The sequence below is a fragment of the Pinus tabuliformis genome, chromosome 4_2, assembly GCF_031772625.1.
Source record: "Pinus tabuliformis cultivar Carrire ecotype Pingquan chromosome 4_2, CPIR1, whole genome shotgun sequence".
NCBI lineage: Eukaryota > Viridiplantae > Streptophyta > Pinopsida > Pinales > Pinaceae > Pinus > Pinus tabuliformis.
In genome coordinates this window covers 546,765,114-546,785,349 of record NC_142304.1, presented here as the reverse complement: position 1 = coordinate 546,785,349, position 20,236 = coordinate 546,765,114, and the positions used below count along the sequence as shown (strand labels likewise).

General features: G+C 40.0%; 2 pseudogenes across 1 annotated transcript; both read left to right on the top strand.

Moving 5' to 3' along the window:
• The first annotated feature begins 8,543 nt into the window (after window positions 1-8,543).
• Window positions 8,544-10,824, top strand: LOC149170446 (protein DETOXIFICATION 27 pseudogene; annotated as a pseudogene). Its single transcript, XR_016259221.1, has 3 exons — window positions 8,544-9,329; window positions 10,528-10,584; window positions 10,689-10,824. The product of XR_016259221.1 is annotated as a protein DETOXIFICATION 27 pseudogene (transcript).
• LOC149170447 (protein DETOXIFICATION 28 pseudogene) lies at window positions 8,614-9,159 on the top strand (annotated as a pseudogene).
• Window positions 10,825-20,236: the final 9,412 nt, after the last annotated feature.

The window sequence follows — 20,236 nt, the reverse complement described above, 5'->3', positions numbered from 1 at the left end:
TGAAGAACATTAGAAAAATATTCCCTTGGGCAAGTTCCAGTTTTTGTTGCCAACAAGTCTACCATGGCACGTAAAGGAAGGCTTAATGGTCTAAAGGTACTTTGGACAACCACGAGGTGACTTCTAAATTTTATGTGGTTGCATTGGCTGGTGCTTATGTGGTTGTGTGTGTTCAATGGTTGAAGACTTCAGGAGTTTATGTCACAAACATGTCTAAGATGTAAATGAAATTTGGAGTGGAGTATTAGTGGATCACTAGATTAGGAATGCATCTAGGTCCCAACAAATTATAAATTCCCATAAAATGAGTAAAATGCTTGAATAATCCAAAACTCAATTATATTTTATCAAAGGCCTGTATGTAAAGCTTAGTATGTTGAACTGAGAGACAAAAGAAACTGCAAAAATTGATTGATTCTTTTTTAAATGTATTTCAAGATGTACCTCATGGACTACCATAAAAAAGAAAGGAAAAATTTATTATTGCTTTTATCTTCTATGTTACTCTTTCCTATGCTTTGACTTTATTGCGTTTCCTTTAAATGGTTAGTTTTATAAAAATAAAAATATATAATAAAGAATATCTAAACAAATTCATTTAGCCGAATGTGATAAAGTAGTGCCCTCTAACAAGCTGACCAGAATCTTTGCTGGCCATTCCTAAGACACATACATTGGGCTTTACCATTGCATTTAAAAGAAATAAAAAAAAATAGGTAAAGAATATTGAAAACATTAAACAATCGTATAAAATAATTTTTGGTTATCGGGTTTTTTATATGTCGCGGGGGCTGACCATCATTTTTCAAGGTTGGGATGAAATTGAAAATCTCCACCATGTAAAGATGACGTATAATTTGTTTAATGTGTTTTAAATTAATAATTTGTATATTAGTTTTCAATTATAGAAGGCATATTAATTGATTAATGTATATTTAACTAATAATTAATTAGTTGAGATAACGTTTAAATTTTTATTAATATTTTATATATATATAGAAAATTAAAATTTTATTTATCTAAAAAAACTTCTATAATTTACAAAACCAATTTTAAATAATAAAAATTTTAAGAGTATTTTTTAAAATAAATTATGGAGAATTATTAAAAATATTATTTTACGTCATATATAAGTTTTGAATTATATATATAATTTATAAGTGGGATTTTTTATTTTATTTATTATTTATTTTGGAATAGGTTTTTCAATTTATACAACAGCTTGCATTATAATATTAATTTATTCGTAAACCCTTGTTTAAAATTAAATCACTCCTCTGCCTTAAATTAAAAGATGATGTTCAAGAAATCCGCTCAGTGGTTTCAAGAAAGAAAGAAAAACCACCCTATGGTAATAGTGACGACTTCTTTGGCACGGGACCACAACACAAAATTCTTAGAAAAGAGAATATAGAGCACAATCCAAAATTCTTATAAAATATAATATAGTGCAGTAACCTGTGGTAAGGAGGACCTACCAAGCCATTGCAATATGAGTAATGGGAGAATCAGAACCTGGAGATAGAAGGACAAATCCAATTCCTGTGGCTTCCAAGCTTTCGTTATTATGGAAGATAAGCTTCAAAGTTCGCTCCTCCAAAATGCAAACGATGCAGATGATTCCACAGTGGATTTTGCCGGGCGGTTTTGGGCGGAGTCCAAATGCTTATGGAGGATTGCCGCGGGGGTTTTCGGTGGGACATTAGCAACTATGGGCTCAGCTGTCATCACCGCAACCTTCAACAGAAATACAATACAACACTATGTGCAAATGTTGCTCGAACGGGCGGGCGTACCCGTGCACACCCGCACGACCTCAACCAATTCACACAACCGCGGGCGGGCGCCTCACTACGCCCTCCACCCGCACCTTCACCCGACTACACAGCCTGTGCAAATCATGCCTTTGCCTGGCAGGTGGGCGCATCACCTATTCGCCTTTGCTGCGGCTCCTACACCTTGTGCGCACTCCTTGTGTGTGATGAAGATCAGCGAAGTTCGCTTGCCAAAATGAGCGTTCAATCCTTGTGTTTATACGCGCCCAAGTGTGGCGACCTCACTCGCAGCTGACCCACCGAACGCGCCCAAGCCGACGCACCCAAACGATCCGCGACACCCCTTTGTAAGTCGGCTCGCCCTCCGTTTGTAACTCCCAGCTTGCCATATAAGTAGGCGCCAATCTGCCCGCGCGTTATATCACAACCGCGCCTCATCGTTGGTCGCCTGTCGCACTTCTGCCTTAGTCGTTTTTTGGAGCGAGGAGCGCGCGCGCCTGGTTGCATGACCGCAGGGCGTTACATCCTCCCCCACTGGAAATCATTGTCGCTCTCGACAATCCCAACTGCCTCAGAAGCTTCCTGTCATACTTCGCAATCTTTTCCTTCCATCTCCAAAGTGAGTCCTTTGATTCCCAGCTTTCTTCCTCTGGTGCATTCTTCCATCTGACAAGAAATTCTCACTTCATATGGCAACCAATCCCTATAGTTCTGAAGCTCAAAATATTCTCCAACTCCAGTCCTGGCTTGTCCATAATCCCGGCTGGTCCTCTCGGCGGTTCAGCTCTCTCTGGATGATCAGCATCAAGTCTGCATCTCTTCAACTGACTCATGTGAAAAACTGGATGCTTCATGTGCATATGGTGCGGAAGCTCCAGCTCATAAGCAACTTCCCCCACTCTCTTCTTCACTCGGAATGGTCCCTCATACTTCCGTGTCAGTTTTCTTGCAGTCCCCTTGGCTGGCTAAAACTGCTCCCCGGTAATCCTGAGAAACACCATATCTCCCACACTGAAGTGCGCATCCCATCTCCCTCGATCAGTGTATTTCTTCATTCTCCTTGCAGCTTCGTGCAAGCACAATCGTGCTAACTCCAAGGTCTCATCCCAAGCCTTCATGAACTTCTTCGCATGAGGACTCCTCAAAAAACCTCCTGTCACTATGGTATGCGGTGCAACCGGCATCTGTCCGTTCACTAACTCAAATGGACTAACCCCGTCGCAGAACTCTTTTGAATATTGTAGCTGAACTGGGCAATATCCAAGAGTTCAGGCCAATTCCTCTGATCAGCCGTCACATAATGTCTCAAGTAGTCCTCCAGCAATGCGTTGATCCTCTCGGTCTGCCCATTTGTCTGCGGATGGTAACTCGAACTCATCAACAACTCTGTCCCGACCAACTTGAACAATGTTGTCCAAAATCTGCCTGTAAAACGTGGATCTCTATCCGACACAATGATCAATGGCATCCCCCAATACTTCACTATGTTCTTAAAGAACAACTCCGCAGTCCGCTCGGCTCCACAAGGCATCTTTGTAGGAACAAAGATAGCATACTTGGAAAAACAATCAACCACGACCATTATCCCATTATACCCCTGAACCTGTGGCAACTGAGTGATGAAGTCCATCAAGACACTCATCCATGGCCTCTCAGGAATTGGTAAAGGCTGCAACAGTCCTCCTTAACTCTGAGTATCCGATTTGTCCTATTGACAAATGATGCACGTATGTACATACTCCTTTACATCCTCTCGCATCTTCTCCCAAAAGAATCCTCTCTCCAACAATGCCAAAGAACGACGCATCCCTGGGTGGACAGCCCATGGCGAGTCGTGGCACTCCTTCAAAAGGTGCCTCCTGAGTCCAGAGGACTTTGGAACATAGAGTCGGTTTCCAAAGAACAAGAACTCATCTTGTAGAAAGAACTTTCGTGTCTTCCCCTCCTTTATCTGCTTCACTATATTCTGCGCCAAAGTATCGGTTTCAACACTTTCCTTGATCTTATTCTGCATCTCTTCTGACATCTGAACTCGACTCCTACTCTTGGCTGCCCGGTCTTCTCCCTCCAATGCTGCAAGTTGTCCCTTCCTGCTAAGGGCGTCTGCTACCACATTCTGCCTTCCCGGTCTATACTCGATAGTCATGTCGAATTCTGCTAAGAAGTCCTGCCAATGAGCTTGCTTTGTAGAACGCTTCGGTTGTGATGCAAAATAACTTGCTGCAACGTTGTCAGTCTTGACAACAAACGGCTTCCCAATCAAGTAATGCCTCCACACATGAAGACAGTGAATGATTGCAGTCATCTCCTTCTCATGAACCAGATACCTCCGTTCTCTATCCTGCAACTTCCGACTCTCGTACGCCACCAGATGCCCATCCTGCATAAGAACCCCTCCTATGGCAAAATCTGAAGCATCAGTGTGTACCTCAAACGGTCTCTCGAAGTCAGGCAACTATAGTATCGGTGTTGTAACCATTCTCTTCTTCAAGTCATCAAATGCCTTTTGACATTTATCCGTCCAACTCCACCTCTTGTCTTTCTTCAATAAGTCTGTCAGTGCCGATGTCACCTTGGAGTACCCCTCTACAAACTTTCGTTGGTAGTTGGTCATGCCTAAGAACACCCTCATCTCATGGACATTCTTCAGTTCAACCCAGTCCTCAATCGCCTTCACTCTGCTTGGCTCCATCCGTATGCACCCTTGACCAACAATATGTCCAAGGAACGAAATCTTGGTCTGAGTGAACACACACTTAGACTTCTTCAAGAACCACTGATTTGCCCTCAGCGCCTCGAACACCATCGCCAAGTGCTTCTTATGATCCTCCATGTTGTCACTGAACAACACTATATCGTCCAAGTACACTACTACGAACGAATCCAAGTATGGTCGTAGGACATCATTCATCAAAGTGTAAAACGTAGCAGGAGCATTACACAACCCGAATGGCATAACAAGGAACTCAAAGCTACCATACCTTGTTACTATTGCGGTCTTCTTGTCGTCTCCTTCAGCTATCCGCACCTGATAATACCCATGCCTCAAGTCCAGCTTGGAAAACACTCGAGCTTTCGCAAGCTTATCAAAGCAATCAGCAGCCAATGGTAAAGGATACCTGTTCCTTACCGTCTGCTTGTTCAATGCACGGTAATCACAGCACATCCGTAGCTCACTTGAATCCTTCTTCCGCTGGAACAATACCGGAGCTCCATAAGGGGACCTTGAAGGTCTGATGAAACTTACATCAGTTAACTCCTTTAACTATCGTTTCAACTCCTCCAACTCAGGTCCTAACAACCAATAAGGTGCTTTAGCCGGGGGTTGCTTTCCTAGCTCAAGCTCAATGCTATGGTCCACTGCACACCTTGGTGGAAGCTTCTTTGGTAGCTCATTAGGCATCAAATCTGCATATTTGGTCAGTACCTCAGAAATCTCGGCTAGAACAGGCGTCCCCTCTCCATCACCTTCACCATCCTTGAACATCACCGCATATGTCTCCATATCTTATTCCTTCATAGCCTTCTCCAAACTTAGTGCAGAAACATGCTGCACCTTGACTTCCCCCCTTTGCCTATGAGTGGGCAAAGTCCAAGTTTGTGTCTGTCCAACCAGCACCACCTCATCACAGAAGGGGACAACAATAGCCTTGTCGCCCTTCAAGAAATCCTGTCCGAGTATCATATCAAAGTCGTTCATCTCCATCACTGTAAAGTCCAACTGACCCTTCCAGTCTTTTATATGCACAGGTACTTCGTGTACCAAACCCGCCACTTTATCTCTAGAGTTCACTGCCTTGACTTCCACATTTGATGGGAAGATCAGCAGTCCAACCTCTTTTGCTAACCGTGTCATCATGAAGTTATGAGTGGCCCCCGTGTCCACTAGAGCTTGAATGGTCTTGCCATGAACCATCAAGTCCACGAAACCCAGACTGTTAATCCATGATTTTTCCATAACTTTTCCCTGCATACATGTCTATTCTTTGCGTTCATCAAGCTTCTCCAATCCTGAATCAGCTTCATCTTTCATGAGCAACCCTGTTCTGATACCAACTGTCACGCCCCCAATTCCTTTTTCCTTAAATTGGTCGGGTGCGGCACCGCCTAAGTAACCAACATTCTCCATTATTAGTTTACTTTACGAACTATGCCTTCAACATTCAGTATAAACATGAATTACATTATTAATGTGCGAAATCCATTAATAATAATATAGAACAGCAATAAGAACACCAACAATATGAAAGAGAATATCTTTTATTATAGATGTGAGAAGATAGTACAATGACTGGGAGCTTAGGCTTGAGCGGCGTTCATAACCGAGGTTGAGCGCCTGCCCGTGCAAGAGTGCACGGTAGTCACACCGCAACCTTCAACCGAAATACAATACAACACTATGTGCAAATGTTGCCCAAACGGGTGGGCGTACCCGTGCACACCCGCACGACCTCAACTGGTTCACACAACCGCGGGCGGGCGCCTCACTACGCCCTCCACCCGCACCTTCACCCGACTACACAACCCGTGCAACTCGTGCCTTTGCCCGGCAGGCGAGCGCATCACCTATGTGCCTTTGCTGCGGCTCCTACACCTTGTGCGCACTCCTTGTGTGTGATGAAGATCAGCGAAGTTCGCTTGCCAAAATGAGCGTTCAATCCTTGTGTTTAAATGCGCCCAAGTGTGGCGACCTCACCTGCGGCTGACCCACCGAACACGCCCAAACGATCCGCGACACCCCTTTGTAAGTCGGCTCGCCCTCCGTTTGTAACACCCAGCTCGCCATATAAGTAGGCGCTAATCTGCCCGCGCGTTATATCACAACCGCGCCTCATCGTTAGTCGCCGGTCGCACTTCTGCCTTAGTCATTTTTTGGAGCGAGGAGCGCGCATGCTCGGTCGCATGACCGCAAGGCGTTACATAATGGCTTGGAATGAATCATCTCTATATGCTTTGATCATGCTTATTCTAGATCTGTCTATTGACGCATGTAATGTTCTGTAAATATTATAATCTGGGGATAACTCAAGTTTGGAATAGCTGCAAATCATGAATGAATATTTACAGAAGTATACGCTGGTTGACTTTGATAAAAGCGCGTACATACGCAGGTTAGATACATTTGAATAGTGTATACCATATAAACTATGATATTTGAAGTTATAGGTGGTTATGCTTGATGATGCAAAGTCTGAGTTCTGGTGACTGTTTACTGGTGTCAGTATTCTGCATATTCAGATTGGTTGAATGGGTTTAGCTTCAGTGTTGATCTAATCATAATGACTTATCTTTATGTGATCTGATGGACTAGATCTGGTTGCTAACACACGTATTATCCTTGTATATGTAATGATCTGGGTATGTCTGAAGTCAGGAAGTGCAACGAAGTTATAAGTAAGTAATTAATGACATATACGTTGGTTCGCTTTGGTGAAGTTGCGTATACACGCTGGTTCAGCTCTTCCAAGTAGCATATGCACTCTGATGCATGATTTTTGATGATACAGTTGCAGGGTTCTATGTTCTGCTTTGTGTTCTGGTGACTGTAGTCTGTTGACAGGGTTTCAGTGATTCAGTATTGGGTGACTTAGAGATCGATGATGCTAGTGTTGATTGATTGCGTGCTTCAATGATATTGATGGGTCTAGTATGAAAATTGGATGAAAGGTGGCCTTCAGAATATGGTGTTGTGCTTCAGGAGTATCCAGCCTAAAAATTTATGAAACGTGGTACCTGGAGGAAGAAAGAGAAGGTTGTAGCCTTCTATAGGTTGGCACCTACGTACTAGTACATCAGCTAGTACAAGAGCTAAGGGGGTGGTAGTGCCCTTCCAGTAGCAACTGGAAAACGAGTGAAGGTTGGAGCATTCAGTAGGCCGGCACCTCCGTACTAGTGAAAGGATCGGCGAATACAAGAGCTAATGGGGTTGCAGCTCCCTTCCAGGAGACGCTAGAGAAAGAGAGAAGGTTGTAGCTTTCTGCAGATAAAAGCTTGTGTATTGGTATAAGACTGCACTAGTATAGAAATATTGTAAAAAGAAGTTTCTTATTAAAAGAAGATAGAGACGACTTGCAGCAGATGGTTTTCACCCACATTGGGTTTCCACCTTATATTATGGTGTTTATGTGTGCTTTTTGTGTGTGATGATCTGTTCTATTTTACTGCACATGTTTATTGTTCATATGGTTAATAAAGTTCCGATGCACTAACTAAAGATCAACATTTAATGGATTAACTGAATCATAAGTTTACTGGATATACGCTAGTTGCATTAAACACAGTTGCGTGTACATGCAGGTTCGCTTAACTAGCGTATATGAATCTGAGTATAGAAATGTAAAAGTGTTTGATTTGATAACACTGATTCACCCCCTCTCAGTGTTATTTCTAACAATATGAAGTTGTAATATAGAAATTTCTAAACATCTCAGAAATAGAAAAGTATTATAAACTTTTTCTTTGCCACAAATATTCATTCTTTTTATAAACTTTTTCTTTCCAACAAATATTCATTTTATGCAATACATTTAAACTTTTTATAAACTTTTTCTTTCCAACAAATATTCATTTTATGCACTATATTTAAAGCTTTTAAAGTATTTTGATAGATTATATAATTATTTTCAAATTTTCCCTAAATTTTTTTAAAGCCAATTTCTTTGCAATGAAATCCTATTTCCAATTCAAATTTATATACAATACCTAAGATTTTTTAACTATATGTGCGTAAATCACGATCAACATCTCGCCACCCAGTGATTCAAACACTGCATCTAACCTGGCTCGGTTAGGCGGGCCTTGTAATTCTCACACATCTAATTTGGCTGAACAGACGGGAATGACAAATGCACTTCAGGCTCTATGTGCACAGGCTTTTGGCGCAAAGAAACACAGCATGCTTGGAATATATCTGCAGCGCTCCTGGATTGTAATATCTGGAGTTGCAGGGCTTCTTCTTCCAATCTTTATCTTTGCCGCCCCTATTTTCAGGTTTCTAGGGCATCCTGAAAATATCGCTGACTTAGCCGGGCGAGCAGCGCGGTGGTGCATTCCGCTATGTCTTTCAATGCCTTTCAGTTGTACGATGAGTAGATATTTAAGTTCGCAATCAAAGAATATGATCCCCGCAGTGTCAGCTGCATTTGGAGCAGTAACCACTGTTCTGTTAAATTGGATATTGGTCTTGAATTCTAATATGGGCCTCTGGGGTGCGTTTGTTTCATTAAACATTGGATATTGGGTGTCTACGATTTTCACTTTCCTTTATGTTACTCGCGGTGGGTGTCCGTTGACATGGACTGAATTTTCCATGGAAGCTTTTGACGAACTCTGGCCATTTTTAAAGCTCTCTGTGGCATCTGGTGCTCTGTCAGGGTTAGTTTAACTTCAATAAATTCTCAAGAAATTGAAAAACATGTGGGGTTACCCATAGCTGACAATTTCTAATACTTTGCCTTCTGTCAACAGCTTGTAGTTTTTATATTACAGGATTTTGGTTTTGATGACAGGACAAGTAGAAGACACTGAAATTATGCTGGATTCTCTTTCTATTTGGTAAGAAAATGGACTTTACTTGATTTAAGTGTAAAAGATATTGAAATTATGCTTGATTTGCCTTTTATTTGGTAAAAAAATGGATTCTATTTTGATATAAGTGAATAACAAGATAAAGTAATTCATTTTAATATATTAGATATTTAAAAAATAATAATGATATAGATTTTATATTTGGAAAAATGAATATGATAAATCTTATTTAAGATGGAACTTTTTTCACATAACTTAAATATTACATTAATTTATATTACCTTCTCATATCATCTCTTTTTATATATGAAAAGATTAAAATTGCAAAATACATTTTTTTTTAATAAATATTAATAAATATATAATAAAAATTACCTTCCAGACATTTAAATTTAAAATTAAAATAAAACTAGATTGTATTTATATATCCTTTTTAATGATTAAAATGTATTTTATTCTTTTATAAATTATAAAATATATATTATATTTTTATAAAATCATAGTATATATAATGCATTGAAGTAAATGGAAGACCATTTACATGACATTCAAAATTTAAAATCAAAATGAATCTATATTATATTCACATGTTCTTTTTTTAATGTTTAAATTATATTTTATTTTTATATAATTATAATATATCTCTTCAATTGTAAAATGCATATTATATCTTTATAAAGTCATAATATATACCATATATAAAATATTAATCAACATATAATAATGTAAATTACTTACAAGACATTTGAGATCTAAAAAAATGAATCCATATTGCATTCACATAATTTTTTTAAGATTAATTATTTTAATTTTTTTAAGATTAATTATAATACATCTGAGAAATTGTAAAATGCATATTATATCTTTATACCGGCATAATCAAGTATTACTAAATGAAAATCCCTTAAAAAAACACTCCAGATCTCAAATAACAATAAATTTATGCTACATTCACATACCTCTATCCTTCATCTTCCCTATTTATACCATTATAATGCAGTAAAATGAATATTAAAGCCTTTATAAAACCATAATGCATACCACGCATAATACTTCTTTATAGAATCATAATGTATACTGTGCATTGAAATATTCTTAACATAAAGATAGCAACCTGTGCATTGCTATTGGTTAGTGTTTAAGTCAATTTTACTTATTCCAGCTTACAGACAATGAGTTTGCATTCAGCCCTCAAGTAATCTTTTTTGGTTTGAATCCCTGGCAGCCTGGCCATCCTTGCATTGATGATGTGTATACCTCTGGGCCTTCTGGTTGCGACCGGGTAATTATGTGTATATAATTTTTAAACTGTAGCTGCAGCTTAGAATAGTGATATATTTTTTACACTCGAATATCAGTCTTACTTGCCTACTTGTGGATATGCAGTGTGAGGGTTGCAAACCAGCTCGGAGCTGGGATTCCTACTGGGGCTAAATTTTCCGCCGTTGTCTCATTGACATATTCGTTTATTATAGGAATTATAATGTTTGTTGTTATTTTGGTTTTCCTTGGTCATGGATAAAAATGAAAATGTTGTAGGTGAAGAAATGTGTTTGACCTAAAATTGATTTCAATTCATCGTTAAAGGTTTTGTACATATTCAACAAAGCAAATTGATTGAAGTGACAGGTGTAGGATACTTCATTATTTAATTAGAATCTATTTAACTATAGCTAGCACTGGTATGAGCAAATACTGATCTTCCGTAAGCAACAGTTTTATCAAAAATCACCAGCAAAAGAGGTTGACAAACACCAGGTATCTGCTCATTCTTGGAGCTGAGTCAGGTTTTACTCCTGACATGTTTTGATGCTACATTTGAAGACTGGTTAGCACCTTCTGATCTTGCTGTCCATGTTGTAATTGTTGAATGAACAAGCTAGAGCTTCCATTTCCGGTTACTCTGTTTCTTTCATACAGAGACAGTAAGCTTGCTACCATAGCATATTCCTCCTACATGGCCATCAGCAGTTTTTGCAGTTGTTCATAAGCCTTAGGAAGTTATACCTATTTCCAACTACTGCACTCAAGATCCATAGAGTTGACACGTCTACCTTGTCATGATTGTAATCTGCAAACATATATCTGGTTCCTTTCCTTCTCGTGTTTCAGAGCATGCTTGGTGGCCTTACTTTCCAAAGCGAAGTAATCTGCAAACATATATCTGGTTTCATTCCTTCTCATGTTTCAGAGCATGCTTGGTGGCCTTACTTTCCAAACCAAAAGCTAGGAAGCCAGCTTCATCTCTTACTCTATGGTGGTTCCGTGAAGGCAATTGTAGTTGTTGAATGAACAGGTTGAAGCTTCCATTTCTGATTGCCCTGTTTCTTTCACTCATAGACAGCAATCTCGCTGCCATCACATATCCGTCCGACAACGCTATCAACAGATTTTGTAGTTGTTTACAGGCCTTAGGCAGTTGTACCTATTTCCAACATCTGCACTCAAGGTCCATAGAATTGACTCCTCTGCCTTCTCATGATTGTAATCTTCTAATGTATATCTCGTTCCATTTCTCTCCCCATGTTTCAGGGCATGCTTGTTGGCCTTATTTTCCAAAGCCTTGGTGGCCTTATTTTCCAAAGCAAAAGCTAGGAAGCCAGCTTCATACCTTTCTTTGTGGTCCCACGATTCTGATTTGCTCCATTACTAACGGACCTATCTGGATTTCCCAATACAATCACTGCAACATTGCCCTTGGCGCAACCGATATAAATTCTAGATTGGCCGCACAATATATCCTAAACATGAGTCCTTGTAGGCTTGTCATTAGCTTGATGGCACGAGGAAATGTACTTATCCCGTGGTGGATAGGGTCCATTTGAAGCACCCACTAATGGGATGATCATCAACTTTTGATTTGATTTCCTTTTTATCACTTACAAAGCTCCATGATGCTCATGTTTATCTATTCCGGCATTGGAATCTAGATTAAGTTGAAGGTTGTTGGCAGCTGTATTCCTTATCAATATCGGTGCTTCCGGTAAGAGGTCTTGACCAATTATTATCGTGTGAAATATCATAACCACCTTCTTATCTACGATGGTGCTCTAGCAAACCATCCAAGGTGAAACTGGTGCCTAGGACTTGCCCAAGATCATTATAAGCAGTGCTGTGGAAGATGTTAACAACTTCAACAGCTAATCACTTTAAAAGTGACTGTACATATAAATGCTAAATCCAACATCCAATAAACACACTCACCCTGCTTGGTCATGATGAAATTTGTGTCCAAGAGACCAAAGCTAGACCAAAGCTCTTGTCCATGTTTTGAATTTGTAACCAATTACCACTATAACCAGTCTTTCAAAAGATCATAACCAACTGCGCTGGTAAATCATTTTAAGAGAAACTTGATGGCAGCAGGGTAAATCCAACACCTGGAGTCTAGAGACACCCCCCAATGCCCTGCAGATGAAAGTTCTTCTTCAATGTGTGAACTAGTAACCATTTATCATTACAAACAGTGTTATTAAAAATCATAACCAATTCCCTAGATGAATCACTTTGAAAATGACTCAATGACAGCAGGTTAAGTCGAATATCCAGTAGACACGCGGACTCAACATGCTCATGGTCAAGCTAGTGCCTAGGAGGCCAAAGCTCTTGTCCTAGTTTTCAAATCGTAATCAATTACCATTATGAGCACTGTTGGGTTAAATATTATAACCATCTCCACCGGCGAATCACTTTAAGAATGACGACAGGCTAAGTCTAACACCCAATGGACGCAGGCATTCAGTTCACTCACTATGAAGCTGGTAGCAAGGAGGTCGAAGGAGATAAAATGTGAACAGAATTCAAAAGAAAGAGATGTAGCTCTCAAGTGTGGCCTGCACCTGGAGACCACACCCACAAAAATAGAGAGATCACTCTCGTACACTCTATTATTCATCAATGAAAGATTACATCATTAAATACAATACTAGAAATCAGGAAGTTGCAACCACACTCCTAAACTCTAGGAACAAATCCTAAACTAAGGAGATACGTCACAACCATGTAACCATTTCTCCATTAATACAAAATAATATTAATTATTTTCAACTCCCCCCCTTAATGGAGAAAGGATTCTCCTAAACTCCTAGCATCCCTCTAAACAATTCAAATTTCACTCGTGCAAGAGGCTTTGTAAAAATATCAACCACATTGTCACAAGTTTTACAATATTCAACAGTAATTTCTTTTGACTGTATTTTCTCTCTAACCAAATGGAACTGAGTGTCTATATGTTTGGTGTTTTTGTGAAACACTAGATTGTATGCCAATTTAATGGTGCTCTGGTTGTCACTTTTGATGGAAGTGGGATTCTTCTGTTCTTTTCTTGCATCTTTGAGAAGCCTTTTCAACCAGATCGCTTCACACGTCGCTGCACACAATGCTTGATACTCATCTTCACACGAAGAGAAAGCTACAGTGCTCTGCTTCTTGCTGCTCCATGATATGACCCCGGATCCTATGCTGAATGTGTAACCTGTGATGGACCTTCGATCATCCAAGTTACCTACCCAATCTGAATCTGAAAAACCTGCTAGAGTAACATCAGATGCGTCAGTGTATAAAATACCATAATTAACAGTACCACAAAGATACCTCAACAAGCTTTTTGCTACTACCCAGTGACTTTCAAGCGGTTTCGACATGAATTGGCTCAACACACTAACAGAGTATGCCAAGTCAGGTTTGGTTGTTGTAAGATATATCAAGCTGCCAACCAATTTTCTGTACATTGTAGCATCAACCTCTTTACTGCCATCATCACTGCTCAACTTCAGATTCTGCTGCAAAGGTGTCGCTGCTGATCTACACTGATCCATACCAAAATTTTCTAATAGATTTCTGGCATACTTCCCTTGGGTAAGAAAAGTTTGCCCAGTATCTCTGCATACTTCTAATCCCAAACAATAGTGAAGGCTTCTGAGATCTTTCATCTCAAAAACTTGTGCCATAAGCCTTTTGATTCCTCTGATTAAATCATCTGCATTTCCTGTTATAATCATGTCATCCACATACAAAGAAATCAAAATAATCTGCCCCTGATTATTGTACTTGGTATACAAATTTGGGTCATTTAAACTTCTATGGAAGCCATGCTCTACAAAGAAAGAATCAACCTTTTCGTACCAAGACCTGGGCACTTGCTTTAAACCATATAAAGCCTTTTTCAATATGCAAACAAGATGTTCCTGCCCCTGCTTTATAAATCCTTCTGGCTGTACTAAGTAAATTTCCTCTTTTAAATCACCACTTAAAAATGCAGATTTAACATCAAGCTGGTGTAATTCCCAATTACATTTAGTAGCTAAAACAATAAGCATTCTGATTTTATTTAACTTTGCTACAGGTGCAAAAGTATCATCAAAATCTATACCTTCCTGCTGTGAATATCCTTTTGCAACCAGCCTAGCTTTTAATTTCTCTATGCTTCCGTCTGCATTTATTTTTGGTTTAAACAACCATTTACATCCTATGGGTGTTTTATTCTTAGGCATCTCAACTAAATCCCAAGTATCATTTCTAAGAATTGATTCCATTTCTTAACTCATTGCAGCTCTTCATTCCTTAAATTGACTAGCTTCTTTGTAATTAGTGGGTTCTACAATGTTCAAAACCTTTGACATCAAAGCATAGTCTCTCAATTTTAATGGTAATTGAGTCTTCCTACCTGATCTCCTTGGTAGGGGACTTACCTAAAATTTGTTTTCTTCTGCTATAACTGGGCTTGCATTATCACCTTCTTGCTGTTCTTCTTTTTGCTCTTCTTTCTGCTCCTGCTCTCTTTCATCCTCGCTGCTTTCCTCCAACAACAATGGAATGTGCCAATCATCGCCAACGTCATCTTTCCCTTCCTGTACCTATTCATGAAACACTACATCCCTGCTTGCAAATTTCTTAAGAGACTCAGGATTGAATAATTTATATGCTTTAAATTCTGTGCCATAACCAACAAAGATGCATCTGACTGCTTTAGGGTCTAATTTCTTCCTATCAGCTTTGGGTATATGGGCAAATGCTTTTGACCCAAATACTCTTAGATGGTTTACTGCTGGTTTAAATCCATATAGAGCTTCAAAAGGGGTTTTGAAGCCAAGATACCTGGTAGGACTTCTGTTCTTCAGATATACAGCAGTGTTGATAGCCTCTGCCCAAAAACTATTAGACAGACCCCTACCTTGTAGCATCCTCCTTGCACACTCCACCAAGGTTCTATTTTTGCGCTCTGCAACTCCATTCTGCTGTGGTGTGTGTGGCACTGTATACTGCTAAACAATCCCGTGAGATTTGCAGAATTTCATGAATTCCCTTAGCTTGTATTCTCCCCCTTGATCAGATCGGAGAATTTTTATACTCTTACCAAACTGTTTTTCCACCAAGGTTTTAAATTCTATAAAGCACTGGAAAGTCTGACTTTTCTTGTTCAAAAAATAAACCCATGAATATCTAGTGCAGTCATCAGTAAATAACAGAAAATAATATGCTCCTCCTAGCGACCTTGTCTGCATAGGTCCGCATACATCAGTGTGCACTAGTTCTAAAATATCTGTTTCCTTCCTCCTATCATGCACAGGAAACTGTTCTCTATGCATTTTTCCTAAGGCACAACCATCACAATTTAACTGAATATTACGAAAGATAGGGAGTCCCTCAACCATACCTTTCTTCTGCAATAACATGAGGTCCTGCAAATTCAAGTGACCGAACCTCTGATGCCAGAGTTGTTCGGTTGTCGATCCTCCTGCAACCATGGCTTGCTTTGGTATACTTTTTGCATCCAGTCTATATAGGCTTCCAACTCGCATGCCTGTTGCAACTATTTCATTCCTGCAATCCTTTATCACACAATGAGTCTTGAAGAACTCGACTTGCATATCTTGATCAGCCATCATGGATATAGATATCAAATTTTTCTTAATTCCAAGTACATATAAAACATTTTTAAGGTGACTAATTTTTCCATTTGGTAACTCAACTGAAATCACCCCATGACCTTTAATCTCGTATCCACTATCATCTCCTAGGTATATTTTTGGTCCATTTATAATTTCTTCAAGACTATCAAAAAATTCCTTTTTACCTGTCATGTGAGAGGATGCTCCAGAATCGACATACCAAATATCGTCCTCATTAGATGCTGAAAGGGCACAGTCGACTATGAACAGTCGAAATTCATGACTGAAGTCTTTATCTTCTTCAACAAAGTATCCTCTATGCTTTGCATTTGCCTGCCTCCTCTTTGCATCATCAGCCTGCTTCTTATAACATTCACTCTGTATATGACCCTTCTTTCCACAATAATAACATTTCTTTTCAGAATGATTTGCAAGCATACCTTTATGTGAATGTGAATTCTTATGTGATGTTCCTCCTTTCTGCTTTGATTGCTGCTGTGACTGCTTTCCTTTGAATGATCGTCGTTTCGCCATCAGCACAAGATCATCACTCTGGGGGTTCAAGTTCTACCACCACTCCTCCTCTTGCTGCAAGATCCCTATGAGATCATCAAATGTGGGCGCTTTCTCCCTTGCTGATAATCCAGTGATGAACATTTGAAATTCATCTCGCATCCCGTTCAGTGTGATTGCGACAAGATCGGAGTCAGACACCGTCACTTCGATGTTCCCCAATCCATCTTTCACATCTTTGATTCGTGCAATAAATGTAGCAGCAGTCTCATTTTCGTTCATCCTCATTGAAAATAGCTTGCTTTTAAGTGCCAAGACTTAGCTTGTGTTCTGGGTCTGATACAAATTTTTGATGGTCGTCCAGATCTCTGCAAACGCTTTATAGTCTCTGATGTGCACAATAACGTTGTCCTTCACAGACATCTTCAGCAAGACTTTCGCCTTGTTCTCTCGTTTTTCCTAGTCTTGCTCTTGTGGCCCTGCGTTCAGCTTCTGCTCATCGCCTGTCACTATGGACCAAGTATTCACACCCTCAAGCAAGGTCTGGATCTTAAACTTCCAGTTCGTGAAGTTAGATCCATCAAGTTTACGAGACTAGTGAAGGTAAGATTCCATTGTATTAATCATTCTGACCAGATCTACAAAATAAATCTACCCAAAAACAAAAACAATACCTGTCAGATCGATCTGTCACCTCTGCCACCAATCTACAGTGTCTAGCAATCCCGCTCCACTGAGAAAATTCGGCATTTTCAATAGAGCCGAAGAATTGATCTGATCGAAATTGATCTGATCTTCCTCTCCCAGATAGATCTACAACTTCGCCGATCTGCACCCCTAGCAAATCGCCAAACGAAGATGAGGCTTCCCACAGATCCCCTTGAAGGTGAGTTGGCACTCTCCCGAGCGTAAATCCCACGCCAAGATAAAATCGGTGTGAGGCAAAATGTCTGGCGCAATTTTCCCCTTAAATTCCGTGCCAATCCAATATTCTGGCGCTCTGGCGAGATTAATCCCCAAACAGTGGCGCCAATTCTGCCCTCCTGGCGCTACTGTCAGCGCGAAAAGCGTGCCAATTCCCTTCTACTCAGGAAAAAAAAATTTCCAAGTCCGAGCCAGGTGTTCTGCAGTCCACCTGCTCAATTGAGCACAGAGCTCTTGTGTACACGTGGCCACAAAGGCACTTCAAGCCACACAGGGAATTCTACCACACAGGCAAGCTACCTACAAAGGCACTTCAGCCACAAAGGTGATAAAAGATCAGGCTCACCCAATCTGAGCTCTGATACCAAGATAAAATGTGAACAGAATTGAAAATAAAGAGATGTAGTTCTCAGGTGTGGCCTGCATCTAAAGACTACACTCACAAAAATAGAGAGATCACTCTCGTACACTCTATTATTCATCAATGAAAGATTACATCATTAAATACAATACTGGAAATCAGGAAGTTGCAACCACACTCCTAAACTCTAGGAACAAATCCTAAACTAAGGAGATACGTTACAACTATGTAACCATTTCTCCATTAATAAAAAATAATATTAATTATTTTCAACTGAAGGTTCTGCAAAAACTAGAGAATCATTCAAATCATCAGGATGGCCAGAAAAGAGTGAAATTGTTTGCTGGTAGCAAGGACGCCGAAGGTTCTGCAAAAACTAGAGCATCATTCAAATCATCAGGATGGTCAGAAAAGAGTTAAATTGTTTGACTTTTTTTTCTTGATAATCAACCTAATTCCCCATCTTTGCATCCACGTCCGAGCTTGGACGGCTGGCCTGCAGATTTGCTTATAAGGGAAAATGCATGAATTGCTGCCTCATCTTTGGCTTTCACACTCCATAAAGTGCTTATGATCCGTTGTTAATTTGGGTCTGATTCATTTGCTGTTTCCACTGCCAAGGGATAATCGGGATTAAGTTCACAGTATATCTTCACCATTTCGCTTTGAATGGGCGTTGGATACTGACCCCATGAGGACCCTCATGTGGCTGATGAAGTGGTGATGCCCAGATGGGTTATGAATTTTGTAAATCTAGTTAATGAAGACAGCCAACATAGCTAATGCTATGATAAATGACTGTGTCACTCTCCCTTGATATGTCTCCTAGTTGCAGATTAACTGCATTCTGACCTCCAGTGGAGAAAGAAAGCGGAAGCCACTACGAGAAAAGCTTTGTTGTTTGCACAGACTATAATATTTTGTTGAAGGCGATCCAATAATGGAGTTCCAAACCTGTCAAATTCCATTTCTGCTAGCTGGCGAGGATAGTGAGATTGAATGGACTGCAGTTTTCCAAAACTAATTAACCTAAATGATAATCAAGTTAGAGATTTTTTTGGGGGATCATTTGAGGAGCGATCATCAAGTGGTGAGCACTGGGTAGTGGCCAACCAGGTATGTGCCGAGTGGAGAGCACTGGGTAGTGACCAACTAGGTATGTACAGAACCTTTACTCTCCCCTCTATGATCGTAGACACCCTGGTTTTTCTGGATCTAGACACTTATTTATCTGGAACCACTGCTCTTCCATGACATCTGGCTATCCATTGTATGAACGCGTGACTCTGAACACTTTGGAGCATGTCCTTAGGCCTACATGTGCCTACTCTTTGAATAGCCATATATACATATCTTTGTCTAATCTCTGGTTTTCCTTCTGGAGTGATTTCCCCTGCTGTAAGGAAATCATTATTATTACACATCTCCTATTCATTCACTTTGCCTTACTTTTACTACGTGGTACATGGTGCTCGGTGATTCACACTCGGACTATGCTCGCTCCTCAGGTCAGTATATTCTACCAGCCCCAAATATAGTTTATATGGCTTCATAATTTTTCAAACCAATATAGTATTTACAGGCTTGCAGTTGATCATGGCTATTGTCTATCCTACGTATGTTTAGCGCATATCTGGTTTTTTCCATCACTTTGTTGGAGCATTCTTTTTGGTCCCTATCTATGTCTATTATGTTATAGACATTTTTCTTTATGTGGCTCATGGATATCCATGAATTTGAGGTTTCGGGTGCCATTCCGTGATGTGCACTTACACCAATATCAGTATGGAAACATGGAGGCGCACCCTCCACTGCCTGTAGCTGGTTTTTTCCCCTGTTTTCCATTTCGAGGCCCATCGATATATGGTTTTCCGATGTCTGTATCTCTAGCTTTTTGAATTTTCCGGACATGCAGAGGAGTCTAGATTTTTTGATCTGTGATCTTCATTCACTCCAGCCATTAATTCTTGTAGCCTCAATCTTCTCTTCCGATTTGCTGCTCATTTCGAGGTTGTCAGTGTATCGATGGTCGATCTCTCATCCCCATAAGCTGATTGAAGGGATGGTCCTGGTGGATGGACAATTATCCCTCTATTCCGCATTTATTTTTCCAGCTATATGGCCACATTCTGACTCTATAGATACTGTGGTTTCTCCCTCCTTTTCTGTACTTACATATATTTCTATAAGATCTTTCTCCTGTCAGTATATCCTTTGGGATCCTCGTCCTGATCTCTAGGTGTCAG